Source organism: Strix aluco, chromosome 2 (assembly GCF_031877795.1).
Source record: "Strix aluco isolate bStrAlu1 chromosome 2, bStrAlu1.hap1, whole genome shotgun sequence".
Classification (NCBI taxonomy): domain Eukaryota; kingdom Metazoa; phylum Chordata; class Aves; order Strigiformes; family Strigidae; genus Strix; species Strix aluco.
In genome coordinates this window covers 56029581-56051597 of record NC_133932.1, presented here as the reverse complement: position 1 = coordinate 56051597, position 22017 = coordinate 56029581, and the positions used below count along the sequence as shown (strand labels likewise).

The window sequence follows — 22017 nt, the reverse complement described above, 5'->3', positions numbered from 1 at the left end:
GGAGAAATGAAGCAAAAAAATCCCTTGAAATAAAATAATCCTATGAATCTTGTATGGTTCTTAATGAAGAATCTTTCATAATGATCTCATAACCTAGGTCATGTTTTTTCTGAAATGATAAGCCTATACACTCAGCTTTGCAAGCAGTAAAAATCTAAGCCAAAGGTAGTAAATTGTCAGCTCTAAAAGCTGAATTCCTGAATGAACCATTACAATAAAATTACACTTGCAGGAATGAGGGAAGAATATAGGATGTGTTTCATCTTTTAATACCTAGAGTTGAGAGAAGAATCGCTCTTTTCATACAGCAACTTGTATTTCAAAAGTTAAAATACTCCCAGGGCAGGCAGTATGCAGTCAAAAGTCCCAACAAGTAGTTATTGCTATGTACTTAACACACCAGCTCAGATAGTAGAATATTCTATTTTGGGGAGAAGAAAAAAAAAAAAGACCAATATATGCTTTTTTTTTTTTTACACATCAAATTTACACGTGATTAAGCATGAAAGATTTCTTTTTTTTCAATTTTTCTTTTTTTAGCCCTTTATTTCTGTAAAATGCAGTACCTTTCCATCTTGTAACATTTGGAAGAACAAAACCACCAATACCATGTGTTGCCTGAACAATTCAGTGAAGCCACTCCTTTCTGTTCCAGCCAAGGTAAAGCAACCTTGGGAAGCAAAAGCAGCTTTGGTAGCACCCAGATAAACTATATCCAGAGACATAGAAAGCAGCTGTGGCTCTCCAAACAGAAATTCAGCTTGGAGAAGGCAATAATCCAAAGCATCAATGAAAAGGAGGTAGATGCCTTGCCTCTGCAACCCACTTTACGATGTCAAGATCTTCTAACTATTGTGAGAGAAGATCCTGTCTAATCCCTAAACTGCCATTTCTTCCTCATTACTGAACAGGAAAGTACTTCAGCCTCCCCCAAAATCCAATTCCTCTACTTTTCAGTACAAATACATCTTCCATTTTGAAATTCAGATTCTTCCTCCTATTTGCATTCTTTTGGAGTTCTTTGTGGGTATTGCTTAGGTTTAGTTTCCTCTTACTCTTAACCTTTCTCCTTCCCTCCCTCCTGTTATTCTTTATATACCTACGGGCAAGACTGGAAAGGCACTGTACTGCTGAGATTTTCAGTCTGAAGTACTTCTGCAAGGCTACACCTTCTATCAAGGCATTCAGGCAGCTTGACAGCATGCCCTTAACAATAGCAATTATTAGGAGCTACATTGCAAGTGCTTATTTTCAGTTAACAGTCTCTCTAAACTCCTGTAAAACTGTTAAGTTATAAATCACTTCACTCTGTTACTATAAAAAGTGGTAGCGCACAATTAGCAATATAATTATAGAATTATTGCGCTCCACAAATTATACAGCCAGGCCCCCAACACATATAGCTGCAGGGCCCCAGTGCAGCCAGGGGATTTTTTCCTTCTAAAGCAACAGATGTGTCAAGATGGATCAGAAAGCTTTTTCCAGATGCATGATCTTAGGGCTTTTCTCCTTTTTTTTTTTTTTTTTTTTATTTTTGCTGCCAAATCTGTTTTATCTTTTGAAATGTCTTCTCTAAGAAAACATATAAATCAAGATATGGTTAAGAGGTAGCTAAAGGCAGTGAAGTTTATGTTAGGACTCCAAAATTTAGCAAGCTTGGCTTGCATCTTGAAGTGAAGATGCTTGTGTGGTACTCGGCTAAGGGCCAAGATGCAAGCACATGCTGGAAAATGCTCGCAGCCCTTCACTATAGAGGGAAGCTGAAGGCCAGCTTGCTTCTTTTCTCAGAAGAAATTCCTCCAAACAGAGAACATGTACAACTTGCTCTGAAGGAGAGTGGAATGACTTGCTGACACCAGTGCTGCAGCTAAGGATACCACTTTCTCCAGAGCAGGGCCCACCAAGTCTGCCTGCCACACACTGGCTAAGACAATAAAATACAGCACTTCTCCCAAAAGTTTAGTTAAGCCTCGTTAACTGAAAAGGGTCTTGAGACAAAACTGTTGGCTATTTTATATACTTACATAATTAAAATGAGCAGTAGCACCTGACTTCTATTTACAGGAACATGAGTGCAGGTAGAGAGACAAATTAGCCCACAGACCTGCAAGAAAAGTCAGAAGTTGGTTACCTTCCACAACAACTGACATTTCCAGGAAGGTATCAGGATCACCTAAAACAGTTTAACACACAACAATGGCTTTAATCATAATTTTAACATAACAGCAAATACTTCTAAAACGGGATCCAGTCTTTTCCTTTATAATAGGGCATGAGGGGAAAAAAAAGTAATCCTTCCTATTTTTGCCCTCACATGGTGAGGCAACTGCTGAAATCCATGCTCTAATAATAAAAGAGTGAGAGTCACCAGGATGGGTTTGCATTCTTCAAGAGCAAAAAACAAATGCAGCAGCTGCTGCGTCCCAGGTACCTTTGGTAATTCCCCTTCTGGGACACGATGATATCTTTGAGGGACTTAAGGCAGAGGAGAGAGAGCAAAAGGAAGCTGTACAAAATAAACAGCATTGCAAACATGTCTAGGAAGACAACAGGTTAAAATGCTGAAGGATTTCCAGGCTGCAGTGGGCTGTGGATCTACTTCTGTCAGAAGGTATCTTGTCTCACTGTCTGGGTTCAGTTTTCTACATAGCTGCATGCTATAATTAGTCTGATAGCTGTGCACTTATTTTAATGAGTAGCAAAGCAACTGCTGGAGTTGCCTGTAGCTGGACTGGTATGGCAGCCTATAAATTACAGTTCTATTGCCTACACTTTGGAGTTTTAAGTCCTGAAGACATTTCTCTACAATTTGCTAATTATTGTAATTTTGATAATTTTATATGACCACCTTTTTACCAAACAAAAATATATTGAAGAGTTTTACTAGTTTAAACTGGCTCAGTAGTTAAAAAGAAAAGCATTTAGCACTTAACACTGTGTTTTTCAGCGTGTGAGTGCTCAGTGAACAAGTGGGTATTCAACTATTCATTTAGCTGACTGCTCTGTAAAGAAATGCCACTCTCACAGAAATGAGTACACAGGTGAAGAGATAATTTTATTAAAACATGTTAATTGTCAGACTGTTCCTCTTCCAGGTGTTTGCTATTTTTTTTTAAACATTTTTGGTAATGCCTGAAGAAAAGTGGCTTCTTAAAGTGGTTCTCCATAGCAGTCCCTGCAGCATGATGGCACAGCACTGCTCCCACAGCAAGCCCCTGAATGAGGAGCTCAGGAATCTTCTCTTATCCATCAAACCCTCAGCAACCTTCACCTGCCCCTTCTTTCTGCAGTTCGAGCTCTCATCACTCTGGCACCCCCTGTACATATTCAGTCCCTGCCTGAAGGAAGAATACATGCTCACAGGTATGATTGGGCCCAGAAGAGGGATTTGAAGTTAGCACTGTGTTTCAACTGTAGACATCTATTTAAAAAAGCAGCTCTGGCATGCCCCAGACACTTGTACTGTGACTTCCTATTTAAATCTTATCAGCTTTACCAGGATCCAAAACAGAAGACACCAGCTTTGCTAATGTGGGCACCCCAGCACTCTGTGGTGTTGAGTTGTGTCTCCATCACTGCCCCGGGGTCAGACAGCAAGACTGAGTTTTCCAGTGAGCAAATCTAGATATATTGCCTGCACCTCTACCATGGATACCCTAGCACCTGCTCTCCTCTTCTCACTTTCAGGGTCTCAAATATTTATCAAATTAAAGGTCAGTAGGATTCCAGCACAATGCTCTGTGTCTAGAACAAAGAAAGAAAACCACATAATTGAGCATGTATATCCAGAGTTAACGAGAGTTAATTCTTTCTTAATTAACACCTCACCACTCTCTTCCTTCATCAAAAAAACATAAAGGAACTGATGTCCTACTCTTGCCAATTCTTATTAAATTATCTGGAAGCTCATACCAGATTATCACAGTGGCTCCATCTGGTCATATAAACCCCTCTCTCCAAGTCCTTGCCCTCTGCTTAACTTGTCTGTTCCTACTGTGAGAAGGGAGGCAGCCCACCTCACACGGCCATGGTACGGTGCCTGGCGGAACCGTTTCCAGCATTGATGTACACTAATAAACACCCACAGTCCCAACTCCCTGCCACCTGCCACTGGGTACCAGGGTGAGCAGTCAAACCCTGCCCAGCACTGCAAAACACAAGCAGAGCAATGTGTGACTTGTAGTTCCTCAAGTCCTTTTCATCATGTATCTAAGCATCGAAGAGTGTCTTTGAGGAAACAGTTATTCATAATTGTTATTACTTTCCTTTTACAAAATTACAGCATAGAAGTATGGATGCACAGTATTTATAAAGCCAGCAAAAAGCAAGGACGGATACTCCGTATCAGCAGGAGGAATATTATTGCTGCACCTAGGCAAGAAGACTACCCCTAAGATCATGGCAGAAGAGGCATGATCAGGATCACCTATGTCCAGGCATCTTCTCTGAGCTTGGATTGCAAGCTGGTATGCGAGCCATGATCTCATCCAGCTGAAAGGAAGAGACAGTGGCAGGTAGTGACAGGGAAGGTTTGTTCTACACCTTTCTAGTTCCCACTAGACCAGATTTTCTAGCCTTTCCTTGTACAGCAGAGATTAAAAGATGTATCCCAAATCATGTAATAGTTATATGAAGAAATTCCAACAGTTCCTGGTGCCCTCTGTAAGCACTTTAACTCTTCTTGAAGTAACAGTTAAAAAAAAACCCTTAGAATTGGAGAGTGTTGTTTGCTTTTCACACTGCATTTCAGTAAAGATTATTCATTGTCAAGATTAATACTAACCAAACCAGACTGTTTAGTTGTAAATTAGAAACAATGGTCATTATCTGCAAAGGGCTTTGTACCTTCTTCCTATATGTCCTTCCTCACACACTTGAGCTGCTGCATACCTATCTCTGTGAGTCTTGGGATAGCCAGCAAAATCCCCATGGCTGGCTGCTGCACAGGCACAGGAATGCAGGAGAACTCTGTACGTCTCAATGAGTGAGTTAAAAAAATAAACCTAGGTGAACTGTGATTTCAGTTTCCACTATGCATTATATTATTCCTGTCTAAAAAAAATTTTTTTCACTAATTACCCCAAAACTTGTTACTTTGAGATTTTGTTTCAAAATAATGAAGCTGAGAAACATGTTACTATTAGTCTAATTAATTAAATGCAGTAGAAATCCTACTTATATTGGAAAATTCGGCCAATAAATTAAACAGAAGAAGCCAAAACTGTATTTACCTTTAAAAATAATTAATCAGTCGTACACACTGCAAAAAAATGCTGGGAGCTTAAATTCTCTCCCCATAGCTTGTATCTTCAGTCTGCAACATCGAGTATGAAGAAAAAAACAAAACAACCCCTCTGCCCTCTGTCCCCTCCCAGCTTTCATTGTTATTTGTTAAAATAGAGTATAAGCAAAACTACACTGAATAGTCTTGCACTTAGATTTTATTGAAAGGATCTGGAAGATAAAATTGATTCAAAACACTTAAGACAAATCTACACAGAAATCTGTTAGAATTTCTGCAGCCCAAACCCAGAAACACACATGAATTAATTTTTTTCATAAATTTTTGAAGAACTGGATTAAAGGTATATTTCATGGTCTCTCATTCCCATCTTTGCTGGATATGGGCCCAAGCCAAGACCATAGGTCCAGTAAATCCTCACCCGTAGCAAGAACAAGTCCAAATCCCCACACTTTTAGCTCCTTAGAAAACCTCAGTGACCTAACCTATGGAAATTATCAATTTACATGTAAACCTGCATTTTGACCTTGCATTTTGCATCAGTAATCTTCCAGATCAGCATCAGACCATGCAAGAGGATAGTTTGAATGAGTTATTCAGTCAAGCTGGGTAGCTTTCACAGTTGGACATAAATGTCTATGAAATTGGGATTAACAAATGCTACTGCTGCTGGTTAACATCAAATCTTCAGCCATTTTGCCTCATTAAATCTCTTCTCTCCAAACCCAGACAGGAAACAGAGCTAATGAGGTCTAGAAAGCACAAATATAAACTAATTTTGACTAAGGGGAAAAAAAACCAGATGAAAATACATAATTATATGAAGGACTTTTTTTTTAATTGATGGTGATTTCTAAAGAGTTTGACAATTCCTCTTCAATTTTTCACCCTCTTCCCTATTTTAAGAGTAATCTAGAAAACTCATAAAGAAATTTTAGAGATTTGTAAAAAACTCATTTTTCAACTCAAGTCTCGAGGGAGATGCGTTTTCATTTAATATTTTAATAATTATTTAATAATTGGTGTCTAGAAATGTATGAAGGGACAAATTTGCCCTGAAGAAGTTCAACTGAAGCGTACAAAAGCAGAGATTAATTTAAAGCTGAGATGAGTATTCCGGAAGCTATATGTTTTGATATGAAAGCAACAAAATATGATAAATTTGTTTGTCTGTCACGGCCCTTCCAATTTTTCAAACTTAATTTGTAAAAGCATTTTATGTGTGGCAAAATTAATTATTCCACTTACATTAGAAGAGCACAAGAGTGAGAGCTGAGCTGGCATAATACGTCCCTTTAAAATGACTAATAAAACTGCCTGACTGAAATTCACAGCTCTCAGGGCAAAAAAAGGAATTTGTAAGTAGGGAAGGATATCTGCAGCAGTGCTTTGCAAGGATGAACGAGTTCCAGTGGGAAAATAAAGGAACACTTCCTTTTCTAAAGAGAAACTAAATCAGAGTAATTTTCTTTGATGTTGATGGGAAATTACTGTATGTTTTGAAAAACTGGGACCTAATAGCCTGCTATTCGACTGGAATCACAATGGTCTGAATGAGAGGAGAAAGGTGTATGTTAGAAAAGAGAGATGGGCAGAAGAGGTCATACGTGACAAAGTACAGACAGGGTTGCCCCCAGTGATGTAAAAAAGGAAACTGACAGCTGAGGTTCAAACCAGTTACCCACTGGATTTCACATCTATTGTTTATAACACTTTGTAAAGATTATTTATTTAGTGTTAATTAAAAAATTCAGCTCAAAGCAAAAAAAAAGCAGATGTAAAACTAATGTCTCTATAGAGATTGAAGTGGCCCATTTGGAATTTCAAAGGCAGGAAATTCATGAAAACTGTGATACAGTGGAACTGTCAAGCATTCAGTAATATCAGCTACTTAAGAAAAATGTTCAGTATCTCAGAGGTGGAGTCTGGCGCTGACCGCTACTCACATTTAATGGTAGCTTATTCAACAATTCATATCCATGCACTCAACTAGACTACCCAGTATGTTAGGTGTTATAATTAAAAATGTTCCCTTTATTACCACAATGTATTACTAAGTTCTACAGCTAAGTACACACTGTAGTATGGAGTGTACACTACACACACACAAAACTGTTGCCAAGATTAATATCTATGTCGGGTTTTTTTAATTTAGAAAAGAACAGAAAACAAGCAATAACGAATAGGACTATAACAGGAAATTGTTATTTTTATTAATAAACTATCAATTTGATCCATTCTCGCAACCATGGTTGATCAGCTCCTTAGATGACAGAAGTGAAGCAGGACTGAATTCTGCCTCAGAGTAGGATGAAACCTTACCTTAGTTTTGCTTTTTCCTGTACAATTAGCTAAAATAATTCTGTTGCCATTGTTGCCATTCTTCTCTGACCAGCTCACCTCATTTTAGTATATTTATCTCTCTAGCTTGCCTTTGGTTAAGGATATCATTCTGCCTGCTATTACACATAAGGATGGACCAAGAAAAAAAAGTGATTTGCCCCATATTTATTACTTGTGCTGTACCTCAAGGCACACTATGATCCAGAATATATAAGAAGTTCTGGCAGATGCAAAATGCTAATGGCAGCTCTTCTCCTCAGTGCAAGACTCTTACTTTGGGATGGTCTTGGAGTTCCCCCACTACTTCCCTTTTTGAAGGAAGGAGAAGCATCTGTCAGAACTAAATTTTACTGATTTAATGGAAGCGGACTATGATCCCTGAATTCCTCTAGAAAACCTTTACATTACCTGTACACTTCTTTACTTTGATCTACCACCTCCATGGGAACAATGTACCCTAAGCTTACCAGCATCACCTTCACTCACTTCAACCCAGGTTCAATGACAAATGCATAGGCATTTTTAGCAGGACTGTCTACTTTTAAAGAAGGTGGTTTAGATACAAGCACAGAAAGAAGAGATAAATCTGTAAATATTAAGTCAAAGAAAATCCTCAGACATACTTAAGGAAGCTCCTGCCTGAGTGTTTCAGCTTCACACTGCAAGAGCTCCTATCTTGCCTCTCCTTGCTGTAGGTCCTGGGACCTTGAATTCAGAGAGACATCCCTACCTCCACAGCTGCCTCCTATATTCTGGAGTCAGATTTTCCTGCTGATGCAAGTGCCCCTTGACAATCTATCTAGCTCAGATTTTCTGACTGTTCAGCAGGATTTCTCCAGCCCCAGTTTGCACATAGCCATCCAGGAACATGTGATCTAAATATGAACACTGATGGGACTGGTCAACTTATGTGTTTAAAGTCTCTCTTCTACTCTCCTTAGTCAGCCCTGCTGGCTGACTGCCTCCACCCAGTCCGGATTACTCCTTTGGTCCACTAGAGATTACTAAAACGCTCATATTAAATGTCATACAATGCATACATTTTGTCAAGCTTGTGATCTGGGTCCCTTGCCAACTTTCTGTGGAGACCACACAATGATTTCAAATATATGGGAAACACTCTAAGAAGTTAAGAGGAGTCCAGCTCTACAGGACCACACCGAAGATCCGTTTAATTCAGAAGCTGATTTCAAAGTAGTGAATATTTTGGAACAGAGTAAGAGACGAGGACAAGCAGACAGAGATATTTCCCTTGTATATTCTACCAGTTCCTGGCACTGCACAATCTAGGACTTCCTGAGCCAATGGTTGCATCTGCATCTTAACGTTTAATAGGCCTGGGTGGAGTTTTCTTCCATGAATGCGTCTCATTGCCATGCCTGGAAATGCTAGAAAGGCAAGCTCTCCTCCAGTCATTTGCTTTTACTGGGGTTCCCATGACACAGAAGGCAGTGAAACCCATAGATGTTTCAGCACTTCAGAAGATAAGTACCTGGAAGACAGACAGCTGGCTCAGCTTCAGTCTGGATCAGTGGTGCTGCTAGATGGAAGAAAGCCTTTCAAGGGTAAACCACAAGCCTGGAATTAGATTTTAACTGAATGCATCTGCCAGACTGTGTTTACAAACCACCACACATTCAAGGCAGCTTTCTCAGTTGCCAGACACCCAAGAAACAGCACCCAAAAACTTTGCTTAATGAGCAGATGCATAATTTCAGAGCATGAACAGGAGTAGCCAACTTCACCCACCCTTTGATCACACCAGAGCTGAGCTCAGCAGAGAGATCAGTTTCAGCCAACCTAACATGTAATGTCAAGGGTGTTGGGTTAAACAGTCTAATGATAATGGCGGTACAATCTACAGGATTAACTACTAATTGCAAAGTTGTTTCAAGAAGTGGACAGCATGAGCTTGTAGTTAAAGTTCCAGGAGATCCAGCTATTGAAGACAGTGCTGACTGACCCAAACCTGGCACTCTGCAGACCCCAAAGCAGAATATGCTGGCTGTGGTTTCCTCTGTGTAGAGATTTCCTCCATGCAGAGGTTTCCTCAGAGTCACTGCATCTGTACAGCAAGATTCAGATTTGCTAACAAACACACAGCACAGACAATAAATGAGACAGCCCTGAAGGGAAGGGAGCATACAAATGTCCCTGAAGAAGTGAAGTCTATGTGGAACCCCGTTCCAGGAAGGAGGATACATCTTTCCCTCTGTGTAGCTGCAGAAACATTTGTGGCCATACAACAAGCCTGTAGATGGACTAAAAATATATCCTTATACTTCTGATGAAAAATTTTCTGAGTCATACACCTTTTGGGAACCATGGTGACCCCTAGACACTCACAGATAGATTTCTCAAGTCACTCTGTGGGCACAAAACCAGAGTCCCTGAAGAGCTTGCTCTTAGATTCTAAGACAAAAATGCAGGAGGCATCAGAGGCACTGAAGGACTTGCCTGGAGTCACAAAGTCTCAAAATCAGAGAGAAGAAAAGCAACCCTGCTTCTCCTGAATTCCAGGCTAGTTCCCAATGTATGCAGTCCCAGGCTCTGCACAAAATTCAAGCCATATGAAGGACAAAGAATTATAAAACCTGAGACTAATGAAGATAAACCATGGACAATACTGGACAGAGGAAAGTGAAGTGGATGTACATGGCATAAAATCAGCAGGGACAAGAAAATCACAGAGACTCATTTCTATTAGCACAAATATATTAAACGTATATATATTTGCACAACTCTTCTTCAAGAACAATTGCTTGATCACATACTATAATGCAAACCAAATGCAAAGGGAAATTAATTGTCAGAAAAAACCTATAGAAAAAAATATGAATAAACATATGCACATATACACATATATATTTAAAGGAATACTCTAGAGATATCTCCTGGAAATCATATTTGAACTCTTCTTTCCAGGCTAAGCTTCTTTGTTCTGAATTCAAGACTTTAAAAGAGCTACGCTGTGAAAAGCAAACAAAGAACTCACCCGTAATATTTCATTTTATGGTAGAGGTAATACTATTTTCAGTCCTTTCACACTCCTGCTAGATGGGTGCATTGTCCTCCTAGCATTTATTCAACATCAAAATAGCCTAAAATATCGTTTAGCTGCATACCAGAAATCGGGTGGAGTGCTCACCACATCTTTCAGCTTAACTTTCAAATATTTGCAGAAGGAAACACTTGCTTGCATATATGGAAACTAAAATCCTAACATATAGTAAGAGACTGTACAATACACACAGCCACAGAGAAGCAGTCTTTGTAGCATGATCCAAGCAATTGCAGGAGCCAGCTCACTTTTCAGAGCACCAAGAGAACAGTTATAAACAGTATGGATCACTGCTTTTTACACCTGAGTCTTCTAAGATGACCATCCTTTGAAAGGTTTGCTATCAGTACTGCTGGAAGAAGGAGGAAGACCAAGGGACCAGATCAACTCTTCACTTTGGTGGCTTATGATCAAAGTAATGCCATTGGTTTCTCCAGTATGCACCATTATGAGATACTGCAGACCTAAAATAAATCCATTTAGGAACATATTGGGAACACAAAATTTCCATCCTGAAGAATAAAATTGCTGATGAAGACAATCACAAAAAGGCTGACCCTGCATTCCCCTAAGCTCTCCTTCATATCTAAGGGCTTTGGAGGGTGGCAATGCAAGAATGGTTCCCAAGTGTGACCGATTATTTTCCAGTGATGGAAACTTTAAGCCTAATCCAAAAAAAGCACAGAAAGAGAGACACTGGTTTGGAACAAATTCCTGTACTGCATCACCCCCCCACATATGAATTATTGCAGTGCCCTCATGGATATTTTTAATTCTCTTGTTATATAAAAACATATACATTCAGGAAAAATGGGAGGAAGATCCTCATTTTAGAGAAAACATGCTGATTCCCAAAAGACTGGAAATGAACTTCAAGAATAATTTGTCTTAATGCAAAGCTAAGCCATGTCTATTTTTGATGCGGTGACTGAACTCATAACTTATAGAATGAAATAGAAACATTTGTCAAGAGCTGAAAACCAATTGTTGAAAGGCATGCATTTGTCATGGGATGTTAAATATAAATTTACACAAGTCAGAAGGTTTTGCTGTGATGAGCCCTTTACAGAAATAGTGAATTAATGTTCAATTCAAGCTTCATTCATGGCAATTAGCAAAGCCCATCTTAGTAAAGTGTCTTTAGCAGCCAATATTTGTCATCTGGAGAATGGAACAAATCACATAAAACCAGTTATGAATATGGGAGTGATTTAGAGTTTATTAATAATACAAAGAACAAACCTGTTTTCTGTCTCTTCAAGGAATCATTGTAATTTGCAGATTGCAATGCAAAATGAGATGGAGCACAATGATTAATCTGTGAGCTACAGAATAACTACTATACATATAACAGATGTCTGCAGTGACAAGGGGCACATTACCTCCATGTTTATATTAAGAAAGAAGAGGGATTCAACTATTTTATATGGGAGAATTGTGGGAAAGATCTCAGAAAGCCCCCTATGAGAAGGTGGGGAATTATAAATATTTGCAAGTGTTTATTCAGGTGCCAAGTACAGTACACTCATGAAACATGGCCTGAATGCAAAGGGGAGTGAGGGGGTAAACATCTGATCTAAATGTTACTGGATTCATTTCACTGGCATGGATATTGACTCAGTTCATCTCACTTGGCTGACACCAGCTCTGAGCCAAAACTTGCATGTCCAATAACATCAGCTGTACAGATGACAGGATTTTTTTCTAGATAAAATCTTGCTGGAGAAAGAATACTATTAAAGGCAGTTTCTTCTGAATAATTAATTGCAGAAGGCAAAGGCAGGGACTGGGAGAATGAAGAACTGCCCACTGTAGGAGAAGATCAGGTTCAAAACCATCTAAGGAACCTGAAGGTGCACAAGTCCCTGGGATCTGATGAGATGCCTCCGCAAATCCTGAGGGAACTGGCAGATGAAGTGGCTAATCCATTATCCATCATATTTGAGAAGCTGTGGCTGTCGGGTGAAGTTTCCACTGACTGAAAAAAAAGGGGAAACATAACCCCCATTTTAAAAAGGGAAAAAAAGAAGATGCGGGGAACTACAGGCCAGTCAGTCTCACCTCTGTGCCTGGCAAGATCATGGAGCAGATCCTCCTGGAAATTATGCTAGGGCACATGGGAAATAAGGAGGTGATTGGGGACAGCCAATGGCTTCACTAGGGGCAAATTGACAGGGTTACAGTGCTGGTGGATAAGGGAAGAGCAATTGATGTCGTTTATGTGGACTTGTGCAAAATATCTGACACTGTCCCGCATGACATCCTTGTCTCTAAAATGGAGAGACATGCATTTGACAGACAGACCACTCAGTGGATAAGGAATTGGCTGGATGGTCACACTCAAAGAGTTACAGTCAACAGCTCAATTTCCAAGTGGAGAGCAGTGACAAGTGGCGTCCCTCAGGGGTCGGTACTGGGACCAGTGACGTTAGATCTCTTTGTTGGTGATGTGGACAGTAGGACTGAGTGCACCCTCAGCAAGTTTGCCAACACCAAACTGTGTGGTGCAGTTGACATGATGGAGGGAAGGGATGGCATCTAGAGGGACCTTGACAAACTTGAGAGGTGGGCCCGTAGAAACCTCATGAAGTTCAACAAGGCCAAGTGCAAGGTCCTGCATGTGGGTCAGGGCAATCCCATGCACAAATACAGGCTGGGCAATAAGCGGATTGAGAGCAGCCCTGCAGAGAAAGACTTGGGAGTAGTAGTGGATGAAAAACTGACTATGAGCCAGCAATGTACATTCACAGCCCAGAAATCCAACCATATCCTGGGCTACTGTGGTGGTTTAGTCCCTGCCAGGTCTGAGACCATGCGGCCGCTGCCCGCCCCCCCCCACCACCAAAGGGAGTGAAATGCAAAGCCCCGGGGCTGAGATAAGGAGAGGTTTAATACAACAGAGAACAGCAACACAACAAACAACAACAACAACAACAATAACAGTAACAATAATAATAATGAACAGAGCAAAATATCTACCAATACAGCAGTGAGAAGCACAATGGCATAACACACGTGTTAACCAACCAGTCTCGCTTCGGCGCCAGGATGTGACGTCTGCATGATATATGAATAACCCAGCTAGAGCTCCCCACCCCCACTGCTGGGGAAACTTAACCATATCCTGGCTAAACCAGGACAGCTACCTCAAGAGAAGCGTGGCCAGCAGGTCAAGGGAAGTGATTCTGCCCCTCTACTCTGCTCTGGTGAGACCCCACCTGGAGTACTGTGTCCAGCTCTGGGGCCCCCAACATAAGAAGGGCATAGACCTGTTGGAGCAGGTCCAGAGGAGGCCACAAAGATGATCAGGGGGCTGGAACACCTCCCTTATGAGGACAGGCTGAGAGAATTGGGCTTGTTCAGCCTGGAGAAGAGAAGGCTTTGGGAAGACCTTATGGCAGGCTTCCAGTACTTAAGGGGGGCCTACAGAAAAGCTGGAGAGGGACTCTTTATCAGGAAGTGTAGTGACAGGATGAGGGATGAAATTTTTAAACTGAAAGAGCGTAGATTTAGATTAGATATAAGGAAGAAATTCTTTACCATGAGGGTGGTGAGGCACTGGAACAGGTTGCCCAGAGAAGTGTTCAAGGCCAGGTTGGATGGGGCTTTGAGCAACCTGATCTAGTGGAAGGTGTCCCTGCCCATGGTAGGGGGTTGGAACTAGATGATCTTTAAGGTCCCTTCCAACTCAAACCACTCTATGATTCTATGATAATTAGAAACACAGGAAGCATCTTATCTTCATAAAGGTGGGTGGATGTCAGGCTCTGGAGAGCTGGCATCAGCTATCCTTCTGCTTTCCTTGTGCTAAGCTTTGGCTTTGGTGGCAGCAGATGCCTTTGCTCTTCTCCCACCACCACCACTAGTTTGCACCACTAGCCCAGGTTCTTTGAGGAACACGAGAATTCCGTCTGCATTTGCCAGGACAGCAAGAGGAAGGTGAGCAGCACCACTGCCTTTGAACAAGCTGCTGCAAGGATTTGGCTCCAGTCCCTGTTGCATTGTTGGGTCGTCTTCAACTTCTGATGGGAGAATTTAAGTATTGTTGCCCTATATGAAAAAAAACCCAGCGAAACAGAAAATAGACATAGAGGGTAGGATTTAGCTAAAGTCACCTACATATGTAGATGTTCCCATGTGAGCTAGGTGCTTCAGGTCCCACCATGCTCAAATCACCTAATCTAAAAGCGGGGAGCTGTAACTGGTCTCCTGAACTCTCTAATCTCTGTTGAGCACATTTTGCCCACATGGAGACAGCTACATTTAGACCTCTAAATCTAAGTGTCCTAATTTACAAACTGAATATACCTAAATTTTGTCTTTGTGAAGGAGAGACTATGAAAACCAAGACACAGTGCTGCTGTTTATTGAGATGGGCTTTCCCTTCTCACTTGTACCTCTGAGCATGCAGAGAGACTGAAGTTTTGGGGGTCATGCCAGTGCTTATATCCAGTGATTACAGCATACAGCACTCATATCCATTCTCCTCTCTGAAAACTGATCCCATCATATTAAAAATTGGGGAGTCACAGCTGGCTGTTTCTCTCCCCTGTTTAACAACTTTGAGCAGTCCAAATAAGACACACTTTATTCCAAAATCTTGCTGTTTAAGTTTGTCCCCTAATGGGAAATAGCTCCAGTGCCCATCAAATAGGCTCCCTTTCTTCCCAACCATTGTTTGTGAGGAGTGGGGCTGAGAAGGTAATGATTTCAGAGCACACACAGCTCCATTTTCCCCCAGGGACATGGGCAGGAAATGATCCCAATTAATTTGGCCTTAGGAATGCTGTCATCTGTACTGTGGGACCATCATCAGCTGATGGTTCCTTCGCCCACTGCTCTAGGTGGCTGGTAAGAATTACTTTGATAAATGAAGATAAACAGAGGGGGGAAAAAAAAAAAAAAAAAAAGAAGTAGTTAAGCTTCAATCTGATACACCCTGAGCCTGGCAAGGAAGTGGGATAGCAGCTGAGTAGCTGGGTATGCACAGCGTTGATTAGCCTTGCTTTTCTTACCATTGATGGCATCAACTTTCAATTTCATTTTAAACCACTTCCAGAAGAACTCATAAGAAAAAAAAAATAATTTATGTTACGGTGTCAGAGGAAACTGGAATAGATAATGTCCAAGGGGGGGGAAAAAATTTAATCAAATCTGCACCTTAGTTGAGCAGACAGTAACTCACCGACTGACAGCTGCTAAGCGTGCTGTATATTTGGGCACAAAAGATGTGTTTGTGAAATCCCAACTGATTTCAAAAGTAACAGAATCAGGTCTCTCAGAAAACAACCTATCAAATATACTCTCACTAAAACCCACAGGCATAAGCATAACTGTATTTATTTCACAGTGGTTATTGGTATAAAACTGCAGTATCACCAGGCAGCAAAGCAATGTTTGGCTCACTCTCCATTGAAGAAAACTGAGAAATGCTGTACATGTAAGATCTGTAGTATCTGATGCCTGCCAGTTCTCTCCATGCTTCTAAAAGATCATTTTCAACTGAGACCTGGCAATCTTCTGTACATGTAAACAGTCCCAAATTATACGCAGTGCAAAATGTGCCAGGATCAGAAAACAAAGGATTACTGAGAATGTATTTTTCCTACAAAATAGATTTTTGAAGGGTTTCCCTTAAACAGAAACTGGAAGTGCAGCTATAAAATACTGAGTCCAATCTCATCTCTAATAAGAAGCCATTGGTCCTGCACCGTCACAGTAGCATCAATTAAAATTCTCTTTATTAGAGATTATCATCACAGGAGGCACGACAAGGGACAAATGACACTCTTTGACCTCTGGACATCCCACATGCACCAGAATATGAAGCAAAGTGAGAAAATAAAACCTTTTACAGGAGATGTAAAATAACATAAAGGTGGATTCCTTTGGAGAGGAAACAAGCACCTCAGGCCAACCGACTTGAGCAGGCAGCTGAAGGGAAGAAGGGAAAGCAAGCCACGGTACTGCAGAACAGGCAGGAGTCCTGACAGACAAGCCAAGTGCCTGGAGGATGTGTAGGGTATCAGGACTGCCTAGGTTTGTCTTCTACACTGAATGTCATGCGATATGATTAACAGAATGACTTGCAGCAAAAACAAGATGGTATTTGCTAACGGAACCACTGCGTGCTGTTAGAATAACAGATTAGTCAGCGAAATACAACAATGTCACTTATTCCCTGATTCATTCACTCTGCCTGAGAGCATGGAGATGTGAGAGGAAGGAGAGCAAGACTTCCAATTTGCAAAGCAGAATATAAGCAAGGGATGGAGTACTGTGGTGTCCTACTGTAGTACTCTAGTGGTCTACTATAATATTTACTGAGACTGCGGACACAAAGGCCTACACTTACATTCTGAAATCCAAAACAAACTCAACAGATAAACCTGAGGAAAAGCAAAATCAAAAGTAAACTTAACATAAATAATTTGCAAATAAGAAACGTCAAGGAAAAAAACCCAAACTCTTCTCCAGAAATAGCTTCCTGACATACTTCAGCCCTAACTCCTTTTATTCTTTATATGAAGAACAAGAAAGCAGCAGACTGAAAAATGGTGAAAGAAGGAAGCAAATCCAGATACCATTTTGCAGCGGCACTTGTCTGGAGCAGGCATTTATACTGAAGCTAAAGGGTATAAAGAACTTCCAGATCAGAAAAATAGCTTCTTCTGCACAGGTGTAAGAAGCTACAGATGCTACAAACCAATTGCAAGGGCAATTCTGACTGAAGATGTTCACATGTAATTGGAGAAAGACCTCTAATCATCCGCAAAGCAAAGCTATGGAGCAGCCTTTCAAAAACAGTAGTGGGACTAGAACTCAAGTCTGTAAAGACAAATTTCAGAGGTGTAGCTGATATGGCTGTCTAGGTTAGCAGTGTGCTGGACCAGGTGATTCAGGAGGTCTTTTCCAATCCATATCTGTATTTCTCTACATAATGAACACAATGAAAGATGGCAACAGCAACACACAAAGGCCACGCATCACCACCTCCCAGATATTTTCTGCTGAGGTGACCTACTCACTTGCATGTAGTGAATAAATTAGATCCAGAAGGAAAGAAGGTAAGGTAATTCCTGCAAACCAGCAGCAAGAGGTTGGTAGAGAGCTGAAATATCAAAATTTTGATCAAAAATAGCTACATGGTTAGCAATGTTTAATTTTCATCCATGATCCAAGTTTTCCAGAACACCAAAATTCATTAAACCCCAAAGTCAAAATTTGTCTTCAGAAGTACTTACCAAGCCACAAATACAGTCCCACTAGCAGTAAGTTCTGGGTACCCAGCATTGTAACATTGAGCCAGAAGTCTGAGTCTGAATTTTGATGTTAAGCTTGGTCCTTCAAATCTTGGCACTGTGTAAGAAAGGCACTCTAATGCTTGTACCAGTCCAACCACCTCTAGATCCTACCCTCAAGCACATTCCTCCCTCTAACAAATTGGGGGTGGGGGTGGTAATATTTGGATTAAACTGATCCACCTGGAAGTAATCCAGTTCTAATCAACACTATTAAAAGAAAACCCCACTTTCCCCTCCACTGCCAAAAGTAAGCCTTAGTCTCACAGATCATCCAGCTCTAATGAACTCAGATACATTTTATGTAGCTATTCATGTATAGTCAGACAAAATGGAAAAAACAACTGCTGTCTTCCAACATATTAAAAAGATTCAAAACAGTTCAATCCCAATCATCACATTTGAAAATATGTTCACCACACTTGCAAAAATTTAGGACCACCTTTTATTTAATTATTTCCAGGAAATACTGGAAGATTTCTATTAAAAGTTAAATCCCAGGACCACTGTTAGCAGAATGTACAATGTATGAGATCTTGGTTTAATGCAGCTTTCAGGAGTTAGATTTTCACCATGCTTCAAGATGTAGTTTGAAACAAATGTCTGGTTATTAGTTGAACCCACTACTATAAAAGTGAGCAATACTGTAGCGACAGAACATGTGAACAGCTGAAAGAAATACAGAATCATGAATCCTAAGCAAATAAAAACCTTTCATAAAGGAAACATTCCAAAATATATTTCCAAACAATGGTTGACTGCAACCAAGTAATTCACACCCCATTGTGAAAAAAACATTAATAATTTCTAGCAGACACTAGGGCTCAGAAGCAAACAATGTTATTCCCTTCTCCCTTCCTCCACTTCCAGGCTGGTTTACCAAAAATGTGATTAAAAGTTACATATATTAAGTCAAAGAACCAAACTCACTTGCAGCTCTAAGGGGAGAGTATCTTCGTAAAGGTATTTCTTCCTCGAGTGCTATTTCTAGCAGAACACTCTTAAAAAAAAAATCAATCCACAGGCTTCAAAGCCAGATTAACACTTCAAAAAAATCGCTTTCTATCAAAAGTATTTTTGGCATGAGCTTTGGCTATTGTTTTCTTCACTCCTTCTTCCAAAGGCTGGTATGCTGTAACAGAGAGGCTACAAACTCAGTCCTCACATAGGTGACAGGGGCTGTACACACTAGTTTTGCAGTTACTTGAACTTGCAAGGAGCTCAAGGAACTGAGTGGGGACAATGTTCACATATGCTATGTGTTAAAATAGCTACCACTTTTACTTAAAATGACTTTGCATTTCAATGCAATTAATATCTTCCTGTTGAAACTATAGAGCAAATTTTAGCCTTAGTCAGCCAATGAATCCTCTAAGTTGTTTCAGCTACTCTAATAAAACTTGGAATGTTAAAAGTCAAGGGTTTTGCTAAAAGTGGTGAGTGACTATTTCCAGTGCTCTCTTAGACAGGTAGGTATGAGGAACAGCAACTAAATGTAAAGTACCTTAGGGCACAGGTCTGCAGAGGGGCCGAAGGCTTCCTTCTGGCTCTTCTGGTTTTCACAGGTGGGTCATCCTTCTCCCCAGGACCTCTCCATTGTTAGACTTCTCTCTGGTATTATGCCCAGCCAATGTCAAAGGGAGGCAGCTCGCTCGTGAGCAAACCTCAAGCAGGTCAGAAGTTTTTTAGGTCTGGTTAATCCCTAAAGTTTAATCAGTTTGAGAAATCTGTATTCCTATCTGGATTAAAGACCAGTCTGCTTATGAGGTCTAAAACCTCAGCAAAAACAGACTCTCTGGTGATTTTCAGCATTCTTAATATCAGAGAAGAATTAAAGTGCTAATGTTTTTTTCATTTTTAATCATTAACATTTTCTGATTGATGTTTTACCTTGTTATAAACCCTGAGGCTATTTTTATTTTGCCTAACCCATTCACCTGTGGCTGAGGTATGAACTTCAGCATTTCAGAGGTTTGATTGCCATGCAAAGATTGCGTGTATTTTTTATACCATTTACACTGTCATCATCAGTGTGCACATCCTACTGGAAAAAAACACACATGTTCTGAAGAATTTAGCTAATGTTGAATTTCTCTGTTCAAAGAACAAAAGAGTTTGTTGAAGCCTGACGAGACTGACGCAATTTTACAGAAAACTCAAGAATCTGTTACTGCCCAGTAATAAAAGCATAACAGAAATCCAATATACAAGCATTTTAGCAACAAAGTTACATGTACATGGTTTTGTATTACAAGACACTCTAAAATGCCATTCTAAAACTTTTCCTTCTAAAACTTTCTCTGAAACTTTTTGCCCAAATTAAAACTTAAAGATATGAGAGTTTTTAAAGGTAGAAATTTGAACATTTTTACTGTTGCAAATGATCTGTAGCATGCCAAGTTTCAGCTGGATTATTTAAGGTTTCTGTATGACCATGTTTCCTGTCTTCTTCCCTCCCTTTTGCATTCTATAACCAAAAATAATTCAGTTTTAATGCAGCCCATCCTTTGATAGAATCTGTATGGAGCAGAGACTTTTCTATCTATCTATCTATCTATCTATCTATCTATCTATCTATCTATCTAATCTATTTCCATGGTACTTAAACCAGAAAAGACTCAATTGGACTCTGTAGTACAAGTATATACAGCAAGGATGTCACAGAGAGAGAGAGATGACCAATGTGTTACTTCTGTTGCATCACTCTAAGCATTACTCAAAGTCTGCAGTTAAGGTTGTTGTATAAAATTGGTGATTCTTGGAAACAATTGGCCCCAAACGTTTGTTTTGGTTTCACTTAGAAGCTGGCAGTACAACAGCCAGGATGCTAAAAAAAGATGTCTCTTGCTTTTTTGTCTTGCTTGGAGAAAGGAAATGCTTACCTGTTAGAGTTTCTGATTAGTATGATATGGTTCCCTCCACTGTGAGGGGCAATAATGCCCCTCAAGATAGAGGGAATAGTCAGTCAAAGCCTGCATTAATATTTTCCCTGTAGATTTTTAGGATTTGTAACATTAGAGCAACACATCTTGGCTCTTATACAAGTCCTCTGAAAGTCACTACCACAAGACTTCCCTCTCTTTACCATGTTGAGCAGGAAAACTGGAAACAAGATTTTAGAGAAAAGCCATTCTGTCTCCTACCTTTGTGCATAATTCCCAGATGCTTCAGTGCAAGTTCAGCTTCCCTGCAGGAAGGAAGAAGCAGCAGTTTGTCTGTGAAGGCTTCAAAGTGGACCTTGTCCTTCATGCTCAGAGTCCCCTGTGATTTCTCCCAGGCTGGATAATTGAATGAACCCCAAAGACAATCTTATTTAAAAAATTATTATGGAAACCTGAACCAAAATTGCACATAGAGTTCTGTGTGGCTTAGGCCATACAGAAGTGTTTGGATGAACACAAAGCTTCATTTTCTGCTTTTGTTGCCAAACACACCTAACCATGCCAAGACCTGGCCCAGTATTCAGGTGTGCCAGAACAACCAAACAGACGTCTATACTCTGCCTGGACCCTCCTTGAGGAAGTAGAAATAAAAGCTTTAGAAACTCCAAGACATAGCAGGGCACAAATGGCATTACATACAAAATTTGTACACCACAGGGAAAAAAATAAAGGAAAAATATGTTTAATTACATATACTCTTTAAGACTCATTTGGGTTTTTTCTTACCACTTCTCCTAAACCCTCAGCATGGAAATTGGGCTCACCCATATCACTTACAACCTCATTTCATGCCATCTAAAAGTTCAGCTTGATTGAGTGTTCAAGAATATTTTTCTGGGGGGAAGGAGTTAGCACAATCAGTACTTACAAATGTTCTATGGAAAAAAGAGAGAGAAGTTAAATGGATCTTAGGCCCACATTTAGTGAATAAAATAATGAAGTTCCCTCACACATGGATGCCAAAGGTAAGTTTGTCTTCTTCAGCTCTGTGTGTGTATATAGAAATATAAAACCACATAGGGTTACAAAGCGGAAGCTATGCTATGTTTGCTTAACAAATGAAATATAGATACTTAGATTAAAATTAAACAGTCAAGTCTTTGTTATTGTAGTAGAGCCAAACCAGTG

At 40.2% G+C, this 22017-nt stretch overlaps 1 protein-coding gene across 1 annotated transcript in view; it reads right to left on the bottom strand.

Annotated features, from left to right (window-relative positions):
- Positions 1–19584, bottom strand: part of MID1 (midline 1) — a 358868-nt gene extending 339284 nt beyond the window's left edge. The window contains exons 1-2 of the mRNA XM_074814839.1: positions 19452–19584; positions 2025–2104 (exon numbers count right to left, since the gene is read on the bottom strand). The gene's annotated coding sequence lies outside the window, so the exon portion shown is untranslated. The remainder of the gene's footprint in view (positions 1–2024; positions 2105–19451) is intronic.
- Positions 19585–22017: the final 2433 nt, after the last annotated feature.